Below are 21506 nucleotides of genomic sequence, written 5' to 3'. Positions count from 1 at the left end.
GGAAGGCTTCCTGAATATTGCCAAAGAAGGAAGGGAGGCAATGGGGCAATGCCTCCAGTCTGGACTGGATACTGCTGATAGGATCAGCAGATCCATGGCTGCAAGCACAGTGCTATGCAGATCTGCGTGGTTGAGGAAGTCGGGGTGTGCACCAGATGTGCAGGCCAGACTTCTCAACATGCCTTTTGATGGCTTGAGGCTGTTTGGTAGTAAAGCTGATGAAAGCTTAGAAAAAGCTACAGACCTCAAAAGCGGCATCTAAAATCTCTTAGCACCTCCATGCGACAGCCTCAGAAACCTTATTCGGGCTCATCTTCCTGGAGAGGTCGTTCTTTTCGGTACTACTCCCCTTTTGGTAGAGGACAGGCCATTCAAAGAGGCAAGAGAAATGTTGCTTGTGGTGGACGAGGAAAAAGTGCAAAACCAGCCTCAGGAACAGCATCTTTGCCCTCAAGCGCTCCTGCAGCCGCCTCCAAATCACTCTGAGGCCTTATCACACAAAACCCCGGTGGGAGGCAGAATCTCTCAGCATCTGAAAGAATGGCGGGGCATTACTTCAGATGCTTGGGCACTGGAGACAGTATCTCAAGGTTACTGCCTTCCCTTCCTAAAAAGGCCTCAGGACCATCCACGGGGAACCAGCTGTCAAAATTCCAGATCTGCTCCTGTTGCAGGAGATTTTAAGAGAAAGGTGCAATAAAACAGGGACCTGTAGCGGAGAGGAGGAAGGGTTGGTACTCCCCCCTACTTTCTCATTCCAAAGAAGGACAGAGGATTGAGACCCATCTTGGACTTAAGAAACCTGAACAAGTTCCTCAGGAAGGACAAGTTCAAGATGGTAACCCTTTCTCAGATCCTTCAGGCTCTCCAACTCCAAGACTGGTTGGTATCATTGGACCTTCAGGATGCTTACTTTCATGTGCCAATCCATCCCAAGCACAGAAAGTACCTGAGGTTTGTGGTTGGCGGTTCTCACTTTCCGTTTGGAGTTCTGCCATTCGGGCTGACCTCCACCCCAAGGGTTTTCACCAAACTGATGGCGGTTGTGGTAGTGAGTCCCAGGACAGGAGGGGTTCACGTCTACCCCTACCTGGACGATTGGTTGATCAGAGTGCGTTCTTCCGAACAAGCTCAGGAACATCTGTCGATCACATATCACTTCCTTCACAACTGGGCTTCTCCCTCAATTTCAAGAAGTCTCATATGATACCATCCCAAAAGCTCCAGTTTATCGGAGCAGTTTTTGATACTTCCTCGGGCAAAGCCTCGCCTCCCGAGGTGAGAGCTCTCCACATTCTGCTGGTAACAAAGTTCCAGAATGCCCAGCATCTGCCGGCCTTCGATTTTCTGAGGTTGCTCGGCATCATGCATTTTTCTGATGCCAGATTGAGGATGAGATCCCTTCAATGGGCCCTCAGTACTCAGTGGTCCCAGTTCTCGGGGAGTATGTTGGATCTTCTGCAAGTCTCGAGCACAGTTGCTCAGGATTTACTATGGTGGGCTTGCAACAACAACAATCCTCAAGGGAGAATCTTTTTGGCAACCATGGCCGGAGTTAACTGTAGTGACGGACGCCTCACTCACGGGGTGGGGAGCCCACACCAACGATCTGACAGTAAGCAGTTTTTGGTCTCCATCGGAGTCCAAACTACACATCAACTTATTGGAGCTGAGAGCAATCAGACTAGTGCTGAAGGCCTTCCGGCCCTCTGTACAGGGAAAGAATGTCCGGATAATGACAGACAACATGGTGGCCATGTACTACCTCATCAAGAGTGGAGGCGTAGGGTCACTACCACTGTGCAGAGAGGCAATGCAGCTCTGGTTCTGGGCAATACGAGAAGGAATCTCTCTATCGGCAGTTCACCTAGCCAGAGAGCAGAACACGGCAGCAGATGCTCTGAGCAGGCAGAGCACAGTCTCCCAGGAGGGATGGCTATCTCAGGAAGTCCTTCTGGAGATCTTCACCCTTTGGGGAACCCCTCAAGTAGATCTGTTCACGACCTCGGTAAACCGGAAGTGCGAACAGTACTGCTCAAGGGAATTTCCTCCGAGAGGAGCTCTAGGAGACGCGTTCGTGGTGGACTGGAAGTTTCCACTTCTGTATGCGTTTCCTCTAGTCCCTGTGATTACTCAAGTAATCAGGAGGTTGAGGAAGTTCAGGAATACCATGATCCCAATTGCCCCGGATTGTGCCAGGAGGACGTCGTACCCGGACCTTCTGGACATGTCCATCTGCCCTCCAATACGTCTTCCGCAAAGAGAGGATCTTCTCTCGCAAGAGGAAGGTTGAGTTTTCCATCCAGAGGTCAAGACACTCAACCTTCACGCATGGTTTCTGAGAGGTTGCCATACAAGGATTGGGATCTTCCGGATGACGTAATGGAGATTTTGCTTTTGGCCAGAAGGCCAGCAACAAAATCCTTGTACCGTTGTCGTTGGAACAAGTTCAATAACTGGTGCAAAGATGAGGATGTGGGCCCATTTCAATGTGGCACCCCAATGGGGCTCTTTCCTATTACATCTTGCCAATCTGGGGCTCCAGATTGGAACAATTAAAGGATATCTAGCTGCGCTGTCAATTTTCAAGCGCTCCTCGTAAGAGGTTTCTTACTTCAAAATTCCATTGATAATTCAATTCCTAAAAGGGCTTACTAACGTATACCCTCCAGTCCCCTTTCATGTCCCAACTTGGGATTTAAATCTAGTACTTAAGTTTCTAATTTGTATACCTTTTTGAGCCTCTACACTCCTGTCCCTTGAGGATCCCAACATTGAAGACTGTCCTTCTTGTGGCCTTAACATCAGCCCACAGGGTTAGTGAACTACAGGCTCTCTCATGTAAACCTCCATATACTACTTTTTACAAGGACAAAGGGCTTCTTAAGGCTAAACCATCTTTCTTACCAAAAGTAGTTTCTGACTTCCACTTGTCACAAAAAATCATATTAGCAACATTCTGTCCTCCTCCTCATTTGGGCAAAGAAGAGGAGAGACTGCATAGACTGGACCCCAAAAGGGCTCTGTTTTTACATTTCAAGAATGTCAAAATTACGTCAAGATGACCAACCTTTTGTGGGTTATACAGGTCATAAATTAGGATTAGCGGTGAGAAAACAAACTATATCCCGCTTGTTCATTCTGGCTATAATTGAGTGCTACAGATTGGCGGGAAAAGACCCACCGGATGGGCTTCGAGCCCATTCTACTGGGGGGTGTGTGGCTACTTCTGCGGCTCTGAAGAGGGGAGTCTCTGCAGCAGATATTTGTTCAGCTGCAACATGGGCATCAACGCATAACTTCAGGTGCAAGTGGATCTAGGTCACCTGGCCTAAGCACCACCCACCTTCTTAGCCCTGCCTCTACCTTCCTGCTCTTAACTCTTAGATCAAGGGCGTCTCTCGCCCGGGCGTCCGAAGCGAAGGGCAGACAAAGAAAAGGGCAATTTCTGTTTGGACCTGTTCGGACCAGGAGGACCCAGGGGCCGACCCCGTGCTCAGAAAGCAGGTTAGCATGCACCAACATGTGTTTACACCCTCTGTCCCCACAGGCCATCCCCACGCTCTCTGGTGCCCCCATGATGTTCCCTTTTGCCCCACCCCCTTCTCAGACACAGATGCTGCCTGTTTTGCTGGATTCTTCTACCCGGCTTCCCCCCCTGGCTCCCTCCAGCCTACTTCTGCAGGAGTCTGTCCTTATACATTCTGGTTTCACCATCACCGTCTTGTGGCCAATGCTGGGTTTGACTTTTATGGACTTCATTGATTCACAGTGCGTCACCCTTTCTCAACTCTCATGCTGGACTTCCTTTGCATCTTGTACTCATGGTGGCCGTGAATCATGCTGTTCCAGTTTTCATCTTGTATCCTGGCTTGCAACATGATGTGCTACTACTGACTTCTGCAATTGTATTTGCTCTCCCCTCTGGCTTCTCCACTCTTTTTGACTGCTGATGCTCTGTTCTCCCCTCCTCTCCCTTCTCCTATCTCCTCTCCTTACTTTCTTCTATGCACTTACTCTATCAGAATTGTCCCTGGACCTAGTATGATAGCAAGCTCGTCTGTCTCCTCCCACCTCCCCTTACTGTCACCCCTAAACCCCCATCCAGCACCATCTGAAATGTTGTCAGGCCTAGTGCGATAGTCGCTTGTTTGTTCCTCCACTCCCTTTCTGCAACCCTCTCCCTCACCTTTTGTTTTTCTCTGGCTCTACCAGAAATGTCGTCAGGCCTAGTACGGTAGTCGACTGTCTGTTTCCATTTCCTTCCCACTCTCCCCCTCCCTTCCTTATCTGTGTCTTAACTCTTGCACTATCTGAAATGTCGTCAGGCTGAGTACGATAGTTAATTTCACATCCTTACTGTTCATGGCCTGTAAGAATGTCCTTGTTTTTCCCTTGTTTCTTTCCCTTGCATTGAAGCGCTTTGAAACATTGTGTATAGGCGCTATATAAATAAACATCATATGAAGCATTATTGCTTAGATGCCTTTTCCTCCAATGAGGGTTTATTTGCCAAGGCGGTACTTCATTCCGTCCATGAGAACAATAACTAGTACTCCCACCTCCAAAATTACCACTGCTATGGGAGTCTATCATAAGATGAGGAATACGTGGGAGGACCCAATCCATTAGAAGAACAAGTTACTTACCAACTGTAACGTTATTTCGACTGGATGTTCCTCCCACATATTCCTCATCGCCCCTCCCAACCTACCCCGCAGTACAGTTTTCGTTTCTTACAGTTTCCTCTCACGGAGAGTATGTCAGTCATGGGGCATGCCTGGATGTTCCTCGAATATTTCCTCGAAAAAACAGAACTGAAGCCAACGTGCGCGGCACGAGCTATTTATACTGATGGTGACGTCGACACGGTACGGAGCCCGTCGAGGGACATCGACGGCACAACCTCGTGCACAGCGCCCTCTGCCGATTAAAAATGTTTTCCGAAGCTGGCAGGATACGAATATCATAAGATGAGGAATACGTGGGAGGAACATCCAGTCGAAAGAACGTTACAGTTGGTAAGCAACTTGTTCAGTTGGATGGTATCGAACAGCCTGGCACGGATAAGAACGTGAACATGAAGGCTCAGGTGAATAGTCTAGTTTCCTCCTCTTCATACTTCATTAAGTTGTTCCGCCATCTTCGCCCTCTGATATCTGAGCTATCATTGGCTCCAAATTGGATTATTGTTGTAGTCTTTTAGTAGGCATTACCCAACCAGACTTTCACTGCTTCCAGGTCATCCAGAATGGGTCAGTGAGGGTTGTGAAAGGACTTCACGGTAGGGACCATGTTTCAGAGGCAAGACAGAGCCTACATTGGCTCCCCATCCAAACTAGGGTGTGTTTTAGGTTGTTACTTATAACACATAACTGTCTTTTGGGTCAGATGCAATTTTATTTAATGGAAGCTATTGTAAAAAAACCTAGCACCAGATCTTTTTATTAACGTATTTATTAATATTATATACATAGTAAAAGAAAAACAGACATTAATAACAATATAATCAAATCATCACATTCAGTACCTCCACACCCATCACCCCACCAAAAGGGAAATTTACAATATCATCACTGGGATTCATCAGGAAACAACTAAGAAACATCAATATCACATTTCTAAAAATCTACCCCATATTTGATCAAACAAGTTCCATCTTCTTATCTCAGCGATGAATTATCTTCTCAAATCTGGACACTTGTTTCAAATCATCCATCCATTCTGAAAATGTCGGTCTCTCAACACATTTCCATGTCCTCAAAATGACTTTCTTTGCAGAATTTGCAGCCCTGAAAAACCAGCACCTCTGTGGGTAAGTAAGCTCTTCCACCATGTCGTCCTCACCCAAGATAAGTGTTCTAGTCAAAATCTTCTTGCAACATCAGGGTCTCATTCATCCTCATGGTGACCTTCTCCAGAACGACCTTAGTTCGCAACAGTCCCAAATCATGTGCTCAAAAGATCCCACAGCATGTTTACATCTCCAACATGTATCCGAATCAACCATGCCTCTTGCATGAAGTCTCTGTGGCGTCCAAAAAACCCTGTTCAGAATTTTCATTTGGCGACTTTGCTCTCCCAGATTTAAAGATGTCAGAACCACATTTTTGCATATATTTCTCTGTCTGCCCTCCGACATCTCTGATCCCATTATCTCCGACCATTTTGATAATAAATCTTTGTTCACAGTGTTGGCCCAGATGTTTATACACTTTAGCCGCCATACCACCTTCAGATTTAAATTCAAACAACCAGGTCTGCCAACCCTTACCTCCATCCGAAGATTCCTTCTGTAGAACTTTCCTCAACCTCATATACTCTCCCATAGTCCAATCCTTGAGGTCTTTAACTTGTGCAAGTCGTTTAAAACTGATCCATTTTCCACCTTCAATAAGATCATCCAGCCACTGCACTCCACCCAGCAACCAGTTTCCATTCAACTGTATTCCCAGATTCAACCAGATTGGGATAAAACTATTGTCACAAACCACTTTTTTACTCTTTTTTTTCCAAAGATCTTTGCAGCATGATCTTAGAAATTCCATTGGTGGAAATGATTTATATCCAAGCCCATCCACCGTAGACAGAATTGCTCTCAGTGATAGTGGAGATGATTGACTTGATTCCGCCAATGTTCAGACATCAGTTGAAATTTTCTATGAAAGGAACCAAATATCTTGCTCCATTAGCCAAGTGATAGTTTTCAAAGTCTAGAACCCCTAGACCACCACAATCTTGGGATAATTGTAATTTCCAAAGTTTAAGGCATGGCTGTTTATTCTCCCATATAAAGGACTGGATCAGATTCTCAATTTTCTTCAGAAAAAACTTCTTAATTTGTAAAGGGATCATACTGAGCACATAACTGACACGTGGTGGTGTTGTCATTTTAATTGCATGTACTCTCCCCCATAAACTTAGGCGAAGTTCACTCCATCTTTTCAAATCCAACTCCAAGGACTGGACCACATGAATCAGGTTGACATCCATTATTTTAGACACATCACTAGTCAACCAAATTCCAAGATATCGCATCTTGTCTGGACACCAATTAAAAGCAAAGTTCCTCATTTTCAAACTAGAACATGAACTGGATGCCGGTAGGGCTTTGGATTTTGACCAATGAATCTTGTACCCAGATATTCTGTGAAACACGTCAATTTGCGCAATAAGTGCAGGAATGGAATTTTCGACATTTTGAACCACTAGCAGCATATCATCTGCATATAGCCAGACCTTCTGACATGCTTCACCATATTGAATACCTTCACTTCTTTCATCTTCTCTTATTTTCACAGCAAGAAGTTCCATAGCAATAACAAACAAAATGGGCGACAATGGACAACCTTGTCTTGTCCCTCTTTCAAGTTCAAATGTGTCCGAGGCCATACCATTTGTGTTAACACTTGTTGTAGGGCGTGAATATAACAGTCTTATCCATCCTATCATATTTTTCCCAAATCCGAATCCTTCCAATGCTCTCAGGAGGTACTTCCACTCAATCCGATCGAATGCTTTTTCCGCATCCAATGACAACACCACCACATCATTCCGACTTTCTTTGCTTTCAAATAGAGTCAACAAAAGTCTCCTCATGTTGTCTGATGCGTGTCTACCTTTCACAAAACCCGTCTGGCTTTGGTCTATAATATCCGTCGGAGAAGTCTCGATTCTCAAGGCCAATGCTTTCGCAAAAATGTTGTTGTCAATGTTCAGTATGCTGATTGGCCGATAACTGCTCGTTTTAACAGGAGTTTTTCCCTCCTTCAAGAAAACCGATATCGATGCATGTCTTGTGGAAACCGGGAGGCATCCATCAATCAGAGATGAGCGCAACATTTCCACATAAGAGCAAAAACCTCTTCTGGGAATATTTACAGTTGGCAACCCATCCGGGCCCCGACACTTCCCGGAATTCAATGCACGAGCAGCAGTCCTGAGATCATCCACACTCGGTTCTTCCTCCATGGTGTCGTTGTATTTTGAATTTATAGTTCGCAAATGACAATCATTGACAAATTGACACACCTCCTCTTCAGATAAATGATCTTCAGAAGAATATATAGGCCAGTGTAATACTTCTTGAATGTATCATTAATTTCAGCAGGTTCAAAAGTCACATCCCCATCCTGCTTTTCTATAGTATTAATTATTTTCATTATTTATGACCCTCAAGCAATGAGCAAGAAATCAATCACATTTTTCTCCCTTTTCATAGTACCTGCTTCTTGTTCTCAAAAGAAGCCTTTCAGCCTTTGTAGTTAGTAGGTCCTCTAATTTTTCTTTCTTCTGTTGCAAACTACTCAAAGTACTTAAAGAAAAATGTTGCATATTTTCTTTTCCAAGAGGCTCAATTTCCTCATTCAGTTTCTTCATCTCAACATCTTTCCCTTCTCTTTTTGTCGACAATCCAATCAACATTCCTCTCATGTAGGACTTAAAGGCTTCCCACACACATTCCACTTTCACTTCTCCAGTCCAATTTTCAGCCACAAAGAACTTTGCCTCTTGCACTATTTTATCCACAATATCATGGTCATCAAGAAGTGTAACATTCATCCGCCATGTATTTGACTTTGGTAAAGGAAAGGTCAATTCCAGTTCTAATGAGATCGGTGCATGGTCTGAAACCAAAATTGCTTTAATGTTTCCCCCTTTGAAAGATTGCGTGCGAAGACCAGAAGTCAGAAGGAGGTCAATTCCGTGAATATACTTTGTCTGGCAGAGAAAAAGGTATAATGCTTGACAGAAGGATTCTGTAATCTCCACACATCTGAGAGATTCCATTTGTCCATAAGTTTCTTCAAGGCCACTCTTTTCAAATTATTTGCAATGTCTGCTGCTTCCCCACTTTTATCCATCTTAGGATCAGGAGAAACATTAAAATCCCCCCATAATAACATTACTTACATTCACATTCTGTAAAAACTGCGCTAGGGAAATGAAGAAGCTTCCATCCCCCCATTGAGATCTGCCAATACTAATCTCTTAAAAACGACACGATGTAACACCAACAAAGTGCGCAATGGGGCTTTCAGTATAGCAGCCCGATTAGCATGCCCCCAGCTCTCAGAAATGCTGCATGTACAGAGGATTTTAAGAAGAAACTGAAGACATTTCTTTTCCTCTAGATCCTTTTAAGTGGACCCCTGATCAGTAATAATCAGACCAATTAGGCTTTGTTTTGTCGTGTCATGTCTTATTTTTGTCTGCACCTATGAGCCTTCGGGTACCTGGAGCGCGATACAAATTTAGAAACATAAACATTTAGTTTCCCTGTATGTGGCTCTAATTTGTATGCATTCTGTGTTTTTATATGCATTTGTTTTGTATTAGCACAAGTATGTTGTAAGTTTGAAATTGGTAGCTAGTTATTCCATGTTCAACAATACGTAAAACTTTGAAATGGTAGCATTTGTTATTTTACTATCGGAATTACTGGATTAAAAATATTGTACTTTTTTGGTACATGCTGCAGCCATTGCCTATGTGTATGTATGATTAGGTTCCTCTATTCACACTACTTGAATATGTTTTTTTTTAGATGAGAACTTTCTCCCAACCACCCCTGACATCTTGTTACCAACATTATAAACACTATCCCTTGTGGGGACTGTTGATGGAAATTATTTTAATATGTTATGTTATCATCATGTACTACTGGGTGTTTCTTAGCAGTGCTTGATGGTGACATGAGTCATGGTTGCGTAGCTTACCATAACTGTTGAATGTCTGGGTTTTTTCTTGTATCCATAACGTCCCGTTTAACAAAGTTTTGCAGTGAATTTCATGGTTTCTACCAGTGCACCCTAATTTGCTACAACTTACTAATATCATACTTAATTTATATTTACATTTTTAAAGCATTCAGACAGCCCTCAAGCATCGAGGCGTTGTTAGAGGAATTGTTTGTTTTTTAGTTGCATAATTGGTTTTTTGTCTTAGTTGCATATTTATAACGTGCTTAAACACCCAGAGATTTCTAAGCGCGGACCCGGGGATTTAACCTGTGTTGCTTCGTGTCGTCTTGCTTCCAAGTCGCGCACGTTGCCGCTGAGCTATCCTCCCGCGACAAATCATACTAATAAGACTGTCCATGTCTTTCGGGCCCACTGGCCAGGCCCATATTGCAATCCTTGACATGTTGCCCCAATACGTTACACCACACCTCACTGTAGCTGTAAAATTCCACTTTTCTGTGTATATCTAATTTGAACTCATTTTTAACCATGGATACATCAGCAATGGACTACAAATAACTGATTGTTTCAAAATATTTGTGGTTATTATACATGTGACATACTTATTCCTGATCCTGTTTTCTAATATAACCCCAAATATTCAAAGATAACCCTGACTTTTTCTATATGGGGTAATGAACGGGCAAGGCGGAAGACAGAATTTATTGTTGCTTTCTTAATAACTTTTACATTTTTAAACAAATCTTTCCCAGCATGTCCAGTCTGGGAGGGCGGGATTGGGGGGTTTGGGGTCAGGAGGCCTGCAAAGCGGGGTCGGGTGTGTGTGGAGGGGGGGAAGAGTTGGAGGGCTGACGAACTTTCTGTTTGCAAATAAATCCGTAATACGAGTCGCAAGTTATTAGCATTTCAATTTTGAGGTTTTCTGTGTATCTCAATACTTTACTGGTACATAACTATGCATATACATGGTGGTTGCTGCACTATAGTTAAGTTATGGTGGGATTAAAAAAAAAGAAAAAAAATATATATTTTAATCCCACCACAACTTTACTGGTTGTTTGCTCAACATGCCTCAAGCCTTCACTGATGACCCTCCATAAGGGTGAAACTTGGTTATCTGAATCCTTGAGAGGTGTCTGTCTTGGGTCAAAAATGCTTTGTATAAAATAGCATTGCCAAATAGAGACATTTTCATGGAGCAAAGGCTTGATGTGAAGTACTTTGCATACCCACAGCGCATTGCCCATCTGATTCTGGACTGGTGGTGAACTCCCAGTGATGGCTACTAGATGGCGCTATTCTGGGTGTGACTTGGCTGAAGGGGGCGAGTCTGCTTTCACATTTCAGGTGGAAGTTTTTTTCCCCCAAGCATATCTCTGCCGGTGTTTGCTATGTACACATTTATGCCAAAGCGTTTTACATTTCCTTGGTTATGCTGCTGCAGTTTCGAAATCCGTTATGAAAAAGCGTGGTTCTCTATGCGTTTCTGAAGTGCTCTGTCATCTGCTGCTCTGGGCGTCCGTATTGTTCGTAACTGAATTCCACTTACATTCCTTTCCCACCAGTCCCCACATTGAATAAACGCTCATTTTGTCTCCGCGCAGGATGAATTTCAAGAAGCTGGCCTGAGCTGTTGATGGTGGCTACCGGAATACCTTAAGGGAAAAGTTTATTTTTGGCAATACATTGAGGCTGCTTTTCGTCAAGGTAAGCAGAAACGAATATTTCCCGTAACCTGGCGCTCTTTGTACAAACATTTTGTTTGTTTTGCACTGGGTCTACGGCATTCAAGTTAGTTGGTTTTGTACACCCGTGTTTTCACTCTGGACGCTTTGCTACTTGTTTTCTAAGTAGTGCTGGATTGACAGATTGACAGTCCAATATGACTTGAAAGAAATCTCTCGGTGACTTGCAAATAATGCAAAGTGATGTGCCAAATAATGTTAGTAGGGTGACACTGTGCAAATATGTACTCTATTCACACTAAATTCCATTTACAAAATGAATCCCAATTTCCCCCGGCAACACTTTACTTTTTTTCCATTCGAAAAAAAATCCCATCAGTGCACCCTATTGCATCTATATTTGGCGTGGTGAAATTAAAAAAGTACTTTTGTCCCTTTTACTGCTCCGGCCTTTATGCTTCATGTTATGATGACCATGGCAGCATTGGGGTCCCGGAAGCGTTCTGGTCCTATAGGAAGTGCTTTCCAAACCTCATCAGTCGTAAGGGCCAAGGCACTTAGGTTTCCTGCTTTCGAAAAAATCTTGATACCGTTGCACGTTGGAGCAGGTTCTAGTTGAAATGTTTTTGGGAGAAAAAAAAAGTACATTTTACTCTAACGAGCAGAACAGAAATGTTCAATTTTTCTTATTTGAACTGTACGATGTGCCACTCTTGACCTTCTCTCTGGGATGCATGTAATAGAAATTTAAAGCAAAATAGGCCATACATAATTGGAAAAAGTTAGAATTTGCAACTAACTTGGAAGTAGTCATGTAACCCACTATGTACTAGCGCCTGGTTCCCCGGAGGGTAGTTGCTGCTTACTGGATGATGTTCAAAATTCAGGAGCTGCTTTTGGCTTCTGCTCATCAAATTTTTCTTCAATTCCTGCTTTCAAACCATAACTGAAATTGACTTCACAGCCTGACCATGAAAAATTCCCTTTTAACTTAGTATTTTGAAAACGTGAAAAAGTAAACTGATGGTGCTGCACGTTAAATTATTTCGTAGTGCTTATGACATTAACAAAACTCTACAAAAACAAGCATTGGCAAAAGCCAATAGTGTTGGCTTCTGTGTGGTTATGGGTTCAGCGTTTATCAGGCACTGTCATAATGGTACTACTTAGCCATAAGATGGCAACAGCCGGCAGATGCTTTTAATACTTTGGCATATTATTCAGTGACTCGCAAATGTAATGCTTATACAAGAGCCAAAACTGTGGACTTTACCAGTGCTTGTTTTAACAGTAATTCAATGTAGGAATTGGTTGCAACGAAATGCATACTGCTCACAAATTAAGTGGCTGATCGCACCCTTGGTTATTTCGTTTTTATTACACTTGAAGCTGGTTTGTAGCTGCAGTTTAGCCATTGCCTTTGAGAAGACTGTTCAGAATGCAAAGTACAAGCTCAATGACATGTTAATGGACATTTGTACCGAGCACTATCCCCACCGGAGTGGTCCCCTGGCGCTCTGCCGGCTCTGAAAGAGGAGGGGAGGTTGAGTTAGTGGGAGGAAGCAGGAAAAGTGCAAGAGAGCAGTGATGTGCTGTTGGCGGCCTCAGCCCGATGGGTCTGTTGGCTCGGCCTGGGGTGTTTGCGGCCACTAGTCGTCGTGTACTGTTGTGCGAGTCTGTGTGTTTTTGTTTTGTTGTTGCAATGTAGTGAAGTTTGTGCGGTTTGTTGTGCTGTAGGGTTTGGTTGTGTTTGGTGTGGAGTTTGAGAGGTGTATGCAGAAGGGGAAATTGTTAGTAGGGTTGGTTAGTTTGCATCTCTATCCTGAATTGAGACGCTCGGCTTGCGTATGATATATGGTATGATATGATATGGCATTTGTAACGCGCCTATACACAAGTGTTTCGTAGTCTCCCCTGATGCGCCTCTGTCCTGATCTGGGTCCGTCTGGCATACAAGCTCCCTTACTCCTCTGGCCCCCACCTCTGTCATGCTCTCTCATAGCCCCCCTGTCCTCTCTTCATACTCCTGTGGCCAGTGCACCTGCCAATGTCAACATCTCGGGTAGTGTGGTGATTGCCAATATCTTGACAATTCCACAACACTGTGGTACCTGGTGGTGACTAAGGGGCGGGCGAAAGTGTTGGTGGGATTGGCTGGGGTAGTTGACTCAGTCTCTGTGCGTGTCGCCTGTGTTCCAGTCTATTCGGTGTCACCCGTCCAGGTGCCGTGAGAGCTTCCCTGTCGATTCGGGGTTGTCCGTGTCCTTTTCAGTTTAGTCATCCTTTTTTCCTGTTTCGATTTTCAGTTTTAGTCTGTGGTGTTGAAGAGCCAGGTTTTTAGTGATTTCCTGAATTTTAGGTGATCTTCAGTGTTTATTTCTTTTGGGATGTTGTTCCAGATTTTTTCGGCTAAGTGGTAGAAGGAGGTGCCTTCAAGTTTTTTTCTTAAGGTATGGTTTCAGTTCCAGGCGGATTCCGTTGCTTGATCAGAGGGGTCTCGTTGGTTTGTAGACTGTTATTTTCTTTTGTAGGAATTCTGCTCCTTGTCCGCTGATTGCTCTGTGCGTTATGCACATTGTTATGAACGTGATGCAAGGTTTTACTGGGAGCCAGTGTAGTGTTTTTAGGGCTGGAGTGATGTGGTCTCTTCTGGATAGTTTTGAGGAGTAGTCTTGCTGCTGCATTTTGGATCTGTTGCAGTTTCTTCAGAAGGTATTCTGGTATTCCGAGGTAGATGCTGTTTGCATAGTCGATTCTTGACATGATTAGGGCGACGATAGTGAGTGTTTTGTGCGTGAAGGAGAGGAAAGGTAGAATTCTTCTTGCCGTGTGGACGAGGAAAAAGCTTTTCTACACAGTTGCATTTATTTGTGGTTCTAGGGTTAGGGTGTTGTCCATTAGGACTCCCATTTCCGTAGGCCACGGGATGGTGGTTTCGTTCTCTTGGTCTTTGGATACGATCATGATTTCTGTCTTTCCTGGGTTGATTTTCAGGTTGTTGGCATCCATCCAGTTGAAGACTTCTTTTAGACAGTCGATTAGGGTTGAATGGTCGGCATCAGTGTCTTTGATTTTGTAGATGATTTGAGTGTCATCTGCGTAGTTGTAACATGTAATGTTGTATTTTGTGAAGATTCTGATGACGGGAGTCTGATAGATGTTGAAATATAGTGGAGATAGTGAGTATCCTTGTGGCACTCCACAGTCGTTAACTCGTGGAGTGGATTCGAAAGGTTTGATCCATGCGGTTTCTGCTCTGTCTGCTAGGAATGATTTGGTCCAACGTAGTGCTTTGTCTGTTATGCCTATGTCTTCTAGTCTTTTGGTCAGGGTATCGTGGCTATCTGTGTCGAAGGCTGCGGAGAGGTCGAGCAGAATAAGGGCTGAGGTAGTGTTCGAGTCTGCGTTAGTTTTGAGGTCGTCCCAGATGGATAGTAGTGCTGTTTCCATTCCTCTGGCTGGTCTGAAACAGACTTGAGCTTGGTCCAGCAGGTGGTGTTTTTCTATGTGTTTTTGGGTTAGTTTCTATACGTAGGTTTCTAGAAGTTTTGTTGGGTAGGGGATGTTGGAGATCGGCCTGTAGTTGGAAAGGTCATCTACGTCACCACTTGTTTTTTCAAGAGTGGCTTGATGTATGCTGATTTGAAGATCCTCGGTACAGTCCCTGTTGCTAGTGATAGATTTAGAAGGTTTCTGTAGTATTTTGCTGGAGATCTTTGCGCGAGGATTGATTTGTAGATGTCTGGGGGACAGGGGTCCATGGGTGATCCCACTTTCTTGCTTCGTTTTACCAGCATTGCGAATGCCTCTGCTGATATTTCAGGAAAGCTTTGGAGTTTGTGCTGTGGTTCAGTGTTAGGTTCGTTGGATTGTATGTTGTGGTTGGTTGGTCCCTTTTGTATGGTTTGTCGGATGTCATTGATTTATTATTATTTTTTTTTTTAAGTGGTCTGCCAGGTCGTTGCATAGTTTTTCTGAGGGGGTTCGGGTGTTATCGCAGCCTGGTGGGTTTCTCATTTCTTCAGTGATGCTAAACATTTCTTTTTGTGTGTTGGTGGCATTGTTGATTCTGTCATCGTAATGTCTTCTCTTTCCCTTTTGAATTTCCTTCTTGTATGAGCGGATTTGTTTCTGGTACAGTGTTTTTTTTCCCTGGGTTGTATTCTTTCCTCCATTCCAATTCCATCGTTTTGTTTTCCTTTTTCATGGCGTTTAATATTGGGGTGAACCATTTTCCCATTGCTCTTTTTTGATGGGGTGAACGGTTTTTCAGGGGCGATCTTGTCTATTGTATCTGTAATCCATTTGTGTAGTATCTCTGCTTTCCCGTCTAGGTCAGCTAGCTCTAGTTCTGTAGTTGAGGGTTTGGTTACCTCCAGTTGTTCGAATAGGTTGCTTTCTTTGACGTGTTTCCAGTTTCTTTTGGTGGTGGTTGTGAGTTTCGGATGTTGGGTGTAGGCTTCAGTAGGCAGAGTGATCACGAATGGGATGATGAGATGGTCGCTCCACACTATTTGTATTGGTGGTGCTGTGGTAATGAGTTTTTCTTTGGCGAAAATTGCGTCTAGGGTGTGTCGTGCCGAGTGCGTTGCTCCTTTGACTAGTTGTCGTAGTTTCATGGTGCTGAGTTGTTAAATCAGTGAGTTTTGTGAGTTGGCATGGCTGTCTTCAAACCAGATGTTGAAGTCTCCCAGGATGATTAGGTGTTTGTGGTTGATGGCTAAGTTGGTGATGGCTTCTATGAAGTTGTCGACGAATGTTGCATCATATGTCGGCAGTCTGTATACCAGGATGAATGTGATGTTGGTTTTTGGGCTCGTGGTTAGGTGTATTACCATGGTTTTGCAGTTGAGGATGTTGAGCAGTTTGTCAGTTTTTATTTTCAGGTGTTCTTTGAATGCTATAGCGGTGCCTCCTCCTTTTTTGTTTTTTCTGTTTATTTGCAGGCATTTGAATTCGGTTTGAAGGCAGCTTTGGAGTGTGATTTTGTATTTGTCGTCCAGCTATGTTTCTGTGATGAACAGGATGTCAATGCAGTTGTCGTTGAGTAGGTCGAAGATCTCTGTTGAGTGTTTTGACATGCATCTTGCGTTTATTAGATTACAGTGACGTTTGGAGGTGTTGTTTGGTTTGGGCTTTCTTGTCGAAGTCTTCTTCTGCTGAGGTTTCCTTCCTGGTCGATCACTTGTTGGGCTGTGGGATTCGGGGTGTCAGCGCCTTCGAGTTCTTCTAGGTTCCGTCTTGTTTTATTTTTGTTTTCATCGGGTTCGTCTTCTGGGAGTTGTGGTTGTTGATTGGAAGTTCCTCTTGCTTTGGTGATGTAGGGTGTTATCGCGTCGGTCGTCTGTTTGTTGTTTGTGTTCATCCTTCTTCTACTTGCTTGTGTTAGGTTGTTTGATGTTGCTGCTTCTAACGTTGGGTTGGATTGCTGTGGTGGCCAGTTGTCAGCAAGGTATGGAGTTAGGTAGAGGGATTTGTCTCTTCTCTCAGTGTTGGTTCGATTTGTGTTCCTGTCTGTGGGGGTCCATTCTATAGTTGTCGTTCTTAGTTGCTGTTCTGGAGTGTTTGTTCTTTCTTCTCTTCATCTGTTCCTTGGAATGGGTTGTTTGCATGACATTATAAGATTGAGAGTTGTTTACTCTTTGTTTGTTGACGTCTAGTTGGTCCTGCTTTGGTCTGGTTGTCTTGTGGTGTAGTGGCGGGTGAGGGGGGTGTCCGCTACTGGTTTGGGCTCCGTCTGTAGGTGGTATTCCGGCTGAAGTTGGCGACTTGTTCAGTCGCTGTCCTAGGAAGGGAACGGGGGTTGTAAGGGTTATTTAGTTGGGTGTTATCGGTGGGTCTCTTTACTGTCCGTCACTCTGAGCGCGGTTCACTGTGGTGAGCAGGCTATTTGGGTTTGGGAAGGGTATCTGCTGGTTGAAGAGAGAGGCCCTAGTCAGAGTGACACTCCACCGTAATTCACTGGTGGGTTCTGTCTCACTTGAGAGTGAGCTAAATTTGCGAGTGAGCTATTTTTGAGAGTGAGCTAAATTTGAAGCACCTGTATAGTGGGAGAGATGCCTATCAATGCAATTTGGGAATCACAAAATGCAGTTTCGGCCCAGCGGACCTGCTAAGTTGTTACACCTGCATATTGGGAGAGAGGCCTATCAATTCAATTTGGAGATCACACCATGCAATTTGGGCACAGAGGCCCTGCTAAGTTTGAGACACCTGTATAGTGGGAGAGAGGCCTATCAATGCAGTTTGGAGGTCACACAATGCAATTTGGGCTCAGAGGCCCTGCTAAGTTTGAGACACCTGGACAGTGGGAGAGAGGCCCATCAATGCAGTTTGGAGGTCACACAATGCAATTTGGGCACAGAGGCCCTGCTAAGTTTGAGACACCTGTAAAGTGGGAGAGAGGCCTATCAATGCAGTTTGGAGATCACAATTCAATTTGGGTACAGAGGCCCATCACAAAAGGAACTGTTTTGGGCGGGGAGTGGGTGGGACTGGCCATAGGGAGTAGCATGGCTATGGGCAGTCAGACTGTGGGAGTTGACTGTTTATTTTCCCACCCATTGTGTTCCTCCTCACATCTCTTCACTTCCCATGACAATTATTTTGGCTTGTAGGCTGTGCTTACAGCAACAACTAATAGCTAAAACTAATGAAAGATGTCACTACAATAGAGTGTGAATTCGCTAACATACAGCACAGAAAGAATATATACAAATAGTAGAGAAACGTAAAGAAAGGGAACATACAAGGAAAATCCTAATCAGGGGCAAACTCAAAAATTCAATGCACTTAACTGATTTCTGCACAAAAGAAAGTAGTCAAGCCCTGTCACGTTACCAAAAGTTGCAACTGGTGGGGTGAGGGACGGTCCTATAGAGGGTAAACAAGAGGAAATGGTAGGAACAACAAGAATGCTGATTAAGAAGTGATGACGACAAAACTGTCCAAACCTGTCCTGGCATGACCACCTCGAATCACACACTGCTACAGGCCAGTATCTCATACCTCTTAGTAGACTCCACAGACAGGGCTGTCAGTTCTTCCTGGCTCCCCAGCATAAATGCACAGTAGTCTTTTTACTCTTAATGTTCCGTCAAGTGAGTCCTAGCTTCCTTTGCCAGACATGTAGAATATACCTGCTTCAACTGAGGCAGCAACAGCTCTGCCTGCCACAATGTTCCCATCTCTCCAGAGGGTCCAAAGCGTGTCACCTTCTGCTGTCCAAACTACCTAGATGGAGGTAGTGAAAGCCATTCACCTTGATGGTAACCATCACCTGTATACTATTCGAGAGCAACCCCGTCAAACAAGGAGGACATGGTAAATGCAACAGTGGTGCACATTGTAGCTGTGTGGGGCATAAAGGACAAACCGCAAAGTATCAGTTTTTGCTCCAGCTTCTTTGCGTCACAGCAGCAGCTGGCTCCTCCTATTTACATATGGGCTTTATATAACAACGTATGTTATCTTGTGGTCACTCAGAGCAGGTCAATTGTTCTGAGCTCACAAAGGGTGTGAAACCCATCTCCAAGGCAGAGGGTGCCAAACTTGTTGTAATCGGCTCCGAAAACGTCAATGTCGTTGACGCCGAAGGCTTCGAAAGTGGCGTCGAAAACAAAGGTGGAGGCCTCGAGGTCTTCGATAGAATCGGAATTCTGCTCGAGGATATCGACAATCTCGACGACATCGAAGACCTGGGAATAGCCACTGGTTGCGCCGCAACCGTGACTTTCCTTGGCGTCGACGCTGGTGTTGAGGATGGCGTCGAGTCGACAGACCCGTGTGTCGAAGGTCCCTTCGACAACGGCGTCAAAGACACCGACCTCGGCGTCAACGGAACCTTTGTTGACGGCGTCGACAGAACCTTCGAAGAAGGATTCGAGGTCTTTGCTTTACTCGAGGGTTCGTGACGCGCTCGAGAAGCTTCCTTCGCCGGGTGCTGCGACTCGCGGCATTTTGGACCTTCGGGTCTTTCGACCAGAGCATCGCTCTCGGCAGTCTTCGAGGGGGTCGAGGCCGCTTTCTCGAAGACGCTCATCATATTTTTTCGGAATTCCTCCCATTCAGCACGGGAACTATGCTTCGTGGGGCAAGGGATTCTCTTAGGTGAAACAGAGGAAGAGGAGGACGAAGAAGGGTATCTTCGGTGTCTCCTTTTCGAGTGCTTCGATCTCGAAGAATGATGGGACCCGCTTCGAGACCTGGAGTGCGAATGGTGACGAGGAGACGAATGTCTCGACTTCGTCGAGGAAGAAGAAGCTTTAGAAGTCTTACCTTTTTCCAGCTTCCCCCTACGCTCCTTCAGGGCTTTAGCTGTCATGGACATACAGTCCTTACACTCCGAACAATGGTGTTCAGCTCCCAAACACCACAGACAGACTCTGTGAGGGTCCGTTTTTTTTCCACAGTCTTGGCATTTTTTAAAGCCGGACCGAGGGGTCGTCGGTTCAGACGAGGAAGCCATCGAGTATGGATCGAATATCTCGAGGAAAATGGAATAATATATCTACGAAACTGAGCAACGATATTCCGAGGCACTGAGTAAGCGCGGAAAAACAGAACTGAGCAACGGACACTGCGCGCGGCCTTTATAGGCAGGATGACGTCGACGTCGATACGGCGGCTGTCTAGGGACATCGACTCGGCGGACGTCGACGCGCAGCGCCCTCTAGAGAGAAAAAAGTTCTGAGGCCAGCAAAGCTGGAAAGAGAAATCTAAGATAAGGAATACGTCGGAGGAACATCCCATCGAAAGAACGTTACAAGGTAAGAAGTAACTTGTTCTTCTAACTAGAACACAGACTTGTCCTCGCATCCCTTTAATATCATAAACTACTGTTAGACCCCATCTTTTATCTTCCTGTTAACCTCATTTACTGAGGGCACCAGAGTAAAAAAACGAGAACCATATTCTTATCATAAGACACACGATCTTCTTTTGCCCAAGTATCACTCCAGTACTGTGATGAAGAAGAGGAAATCAAGAATGAGAAACACCACTATGGTACTGGGACAAAGAAGATTCAGATAAAGGCACATCAACATCTTTATAGGCCAGGTCCCCCTAACAAGGCCAGGTAGGGTGAGGCAATTAAAATCAACCATGCCCACCTGCATCCTATCAAGTCTCCAGGAGAGTATAAAAGGAACACTAGCAATCAGCAAAGAGAGCAAGTTGGGAGGAGAGCTGAGGAGCTGTGGCTGTTCAGGACCAGCTAGAAGAAATGGAGACGCTGAGACGCCAAGGGTCTGTGTGAGGAAGCATCTGGGAGAAACGTGGCTAATGACCCCCGTTTCCAGCAAAGAAGGGAGCCGGGACGTTACTTTGGTAAAAATGAAATGCTCATCCCCCTGCGCCAGGACAAGAGCCCAGGAGTGTCTGAGGGGCAGGTGGGGGAGACCCTGACCTTCGATAGCAAAGACGTTAATCCAAGAACGAAGAAAGCTCCATTGGTGAGTGAAGCACAGTGAGACCCTGGTGTGTATTGAAGTAAGCAAGCAAGATTCAACATTGCAGCCTGAACGCGAAAGACTGGAGACGCATCGGGTGAAATTGACAAATGGAATTATAAGGATCCGTAGTGGCAGAATGGTTGCATGTATGATTACACGTTCTCAAATGACTGTGTAAAGAAAGGAAGTGTCTGCAAAGAGGGGAGCTGTACATGAAGTTAAGTGGGAGCAACATTCCCAAAATTGATAGAAAAGTGACAACAAAGTGTGTTTTAAAAGTGTTGGGGTGGCCACCAGGTGGGAGATTGATCCAGGCTGGCCAGAGAGACCCCAGAATGAGCAAAGTGTGTTGGAAAAGCATTGTGGTGATCTAATAAAGGAAAAGCTAAAAGGACTTGGCTTTTTTCGGGACTCACTTCCCCATTCTGAGCCAAGTGAACTGTGATGGTAACAAGTGGAAAAGAATTTACTAAGCAAAGGTACAGTGAACTTTTTGCCAAGTGAACCTGGTGCCAAGTGAACTTTTCTTTGCTAAGTGAAACCTGAGAGAGTTGTGGAACCTTGATAATCCTGAGTGCCTTAAACCTGGGGAAGGGATCTGCAGAAGGGCTCCATTGTCACATTAACTTTACTTTGAACATTGTGAGTTGGCCAAATCCCAT

General features: G+C 44.7%; 1 protein-coding gene across 3 annotated transcripts in view; it reads left to right on the top strand.

Moving 5' to 3' along the window:
• KANK1 (KN motif and ankyrin repeat domains 1) overlaps positions 1-21506 on the top strand; it is a 1603545-nt gene that overhangs the window by 307746 nt on the left and 1274293 nt on the right. For all 3 annotated transcript variants that reach the window (XM_069625753.1, XM_069625752.1, XM_069625751.1), the window contains one exon: positions 11309-11411. The gene's annotated coding sequence lies outside the window, so the exon portion shown is untranslated. The remainder of the gene's footprint in view (positions 1-11308; positions 11412-21506) is intronic.

This window comes from Ambystoma mexicanum, chromosome 6p, assembly GCF_040938575.1.
Source record: "Ambystoma mexicanum isolate Mex_15411 chromosome 6p, UKY_AmexF1_1, whole genome shotgun sequence".
Lineage (NCBI taxonomy): Eukaryota > Metazoa > Chordata > Amphibia > Caudata > Ambystomatidae > Ambystoma > Ambystoma mexicanum.
Note: the sequence above shows the minus strand (reverse complement) of the source record. Positions and strands in the feature narration are given on the sequence as shown.